We start from the raw sequence: 3,461 nt of genomic DNA, 5'->3' as shown, positions 1-3,461 counted from the left end.
CACTTGGTTTTGTAGACTTTAAAATGTTTTTCAGTCTGATGAATATGAATGGAATCTAATCGTTTTTTAATTTGCATTTCCCTTATTACTAAAGAGGCTGAGAATCTTTGTATGTGTTCATTTGCCATTTGCGTTTTCTCTTTTGGAATTTTTTGTTCATATCTTTTGCTAATTTTCTAATTAAGTTATGTTTCATTTTCTTATTGATTTGTAGTGGTTATTTTTATATTTTATGTATTAATTCCTTGTCAATTGTATTTATTGAAACTATATTCTCCTAGCATGCAAGATTTTTTTAAAACTTTATTTATAGTATCTTCTTTTACAGAAATTTTGATCGTAATATTTGGTTTTTTCCCTTTAGATTTGTGCCCAATGTCATAAAAATATTCTCCAGTATTCCTCTCTAAAAGCACTTAAATTTTGCTTTTTATGGTTAGGTCTTTGATCTATCTGGATTTTTTTTTTTTTTTTTTGGTGCATGATATAAAGTAGTAATCCGTTTTCATTTTTTCCATTATGGATAATTGATTATTCTATTATTATTTTTTCAATAATCCATTTTTTTTGCTACAAAATTTGCAATGCCACCCTGATATATTTGTAAGTCTGTGCCTAACTCTCTATTCTGGTTCATTGGTGGACTTGATTGTCCCTATACTTTTACCATGGTTTTTTATTAAATATATCTTTATAACAGGTCTTGATATCTGGTAGAATATTCCTTCTACATTTATGTTCTTCTTTAAAATTGTTCTGCCTGCTCTTGGCATTTTTTTTTTACTCCTCAGTAAGAAGTTTAGGTTCTACAAAATAAGTTTATTAGGATTTTGTTTGGAATTTCATTGGATTCTTAAATTAATTTGGGCCTAACTTACACATTTCTAGTATTTCTAGTATTAATATTTCTCATTCGTAAACATTGTATAGTTTTTCATTTATTTAGTCTTTCTTTATATCTTTGAATAAAGTTTTAGAATTTTCTCTCTAAAGATTTTTTCCTAGTTTTTTTTTTTTTTCGTAGTCTGATATAGAAAAAAGTACAGTGAGTTTGGTAATGAATACCAAAAAGAAAGACTTTAAGGAATAAGGGAGGAAAAGTTTGACCCCGGATTGTCCAGTCACGTATTGATTTCTTACAGTGGCTTTGTACTGTGTCAGCATAGCTAAGCTGGCACTACATTTCCCAGATTCCCTTCCTTGTGTGTTTCTTGGTTAGAGTTGTCCATAAGAGAAATTTGCATGAGATTTTGAAGATGGAAGTGAACCAGTAGTCTTTCTTGTGCTCTAACCCAAAAACCAAACCCATTGCCATCGAGTCAATTCCGACTCATGGCGACCCTATAGGACAGAGTGGAATTGCCCCATAGAGTTTCCAAGGAGCGCCTGGTGGATTTAAACTGCTGACCTTTTCGTTAGCAGCTGTAGCACTTAACCACTACGCCACCAGGGTTTCCTTGTGCTCTAAAGGTCAGTATAAAGCAGAGCCAGTTATGTAGCTCACATGTATGGTCAGTTTTCTTGTTGGTTTGAGGCAGGAGTCATCTCGCATTGGATGTCCTCCCTCATTTTCTCTGAGTCCTAGGCTAGAGGTGAATGTGTGGGTCACCTGCACCATCTAGAGTGGAGGAAATGAGAGAGTCACAGTTCCAATTTGTCCTCATGGGTTCTGGTTTGTCCTTTGTCTCCCTAGGTCACGCCTATCTTTCCTTTCGGACTGCTGGTCTTGGTGACTTCAGGCCCATCACCAGATGGCGAAGCAATGGACTTAATAGACTGCTTAACTAGCTGCCATAATTGCATAAGGCCTAATCTCTATTAATAAATTCCTTGTTCTATATCACTCATAATGGTTTGGCTTTCCCTGATCAGATTCTAATTGATAATATTCCCATTTCCCTAAAGGGCCCAGAGGGAATACCTGAAAAAATAGAATAAAGAAAATGATTAATTACATATGGCTTTGAGGGCATGAGAGATTATCACAGAGAATTCAGGGACAGGACATAATTCTTTCAGTGAAATCCACAAAGATTGATGCTGTGAAAACCACACTGTCTAGTGTCGGCAGAAAGAAGCAAGACATAGCTCGACAGAGCTGCGCAAGCCCAGAATCAATGAGCAGGAGGCAAATTTGAGAATGCAGGGTTTCTTTGGTAATTAACTTTGTTTTTTATTGTTGGTGATTTATTTTGTAAGTCCCTTAGTATGCTGCCTGACACAGTATGCACTCAACAAATGTTTGTAGGATGAATCGAAATTAGACTGTCTTGAGAAAATTATGAGACTTATCTTTAGTGAAATGTAGTAAAGGCCAAAGAGAAATATTATTGCCCTGTCTTTGATAGTACAATATTGTTTCTTTTCATGGGGAAATATTAGTTGGATGATAGAATCCCTGAATTTGGGGGCAGGAAGTAAGTTTAAAGAAGCTTTCTTTTTTCTAAATGAGTTAAAGAGATGTTAATTAACTTGTCTGAGGTCAGTGTCAAAGTTTGTGCCAGAATTACATTTATAGAAATCTTAGTCTGTTGCACTATTCATTAAACCATACTCCCTTCCCTGAAAAACAGTTGAGTGCATTTATTGCTGTTTCGAAAAGTGAAATCCAAACACTGATAAGATCAAAATCAACCTGGAGAGAGGTCTCTAAAGGTCAAGGCCTCACCACATTCAACATTTTTTCACAAAAACTTAAATAAAGACCTATGAAAAATACTTATGAAATTTTCAAGTGACATAACCTGTAGTAGTGATAACCTACTATATTGACCTAGAAAGTTAGATTTAAGATTCCAAATTCTGGTTAAATAGGCTGTAATTTTGGCCTAAAAACAAAAGAAAAAAATATATGGGGTAATATCGATTGAACTATGTGCCTCCAAAAATGTGTGTATTAACTTTATTAGCCTTGATTCCCAGTATTCTGTGGTTGTTCTCCATTTTGTGTTTGTAATTTTTATGTTAAAGAGGATTAGGGTGGGATTGTAACACCCTTACCAGGTCACATCCCTGATCCAATGTAAAGGGGGTTTCCCTGGGGCATGGCCTGCACCACCTTTTATCTCTCAAGAGATAAAAGGAAAGGGAAAGAAGCAGAGAGTGGAAGACCTCATACCACCAAGAAAGCAGACCCCTTTGGACTTGGGTCCCTGCGTGAAGAAGCTCCTAGTCAGGGGAAGATTGGTGAAAAGGCCAACAGAGAGAAAGAGGCTTCCCCTGGAGCTGTCACTCTGAATTTGGACTTTTAACCTTCTTCACTGTGAGAAAATAGACTTCTCTTTGTTAAAGCCATCCACTTGTGGTGTATCTGTTATAGCAGCATTAGATGACAAAGAATTTGGTACTGAGAGTGGGGCGCTGCTCTAACAGATACCTAAAATGGAGAAGTGGTTTTGAAACTGTGAATGGATGGAAGACTCAGAAAGAAATGAGAACTTTTAACACCGGAGAAGGCGCAG

This window comes from Loxodonta africana, chromosome 20 (genome assembly GCF_030014295.1).
Source record: "Loxodonta africana isolate mLoxAfr1 chromosome 20, mLoxAfr1.hap2, whole genome shotgun sequence".
NCBI lineage: Eukaryota > Metazoa > Chordata > Mammalia > Proboscidea > Elephantidae > Loxodonta > Loxodonta africana.
Note: the sequence above shows the minus strand (reverse complement) of the source record.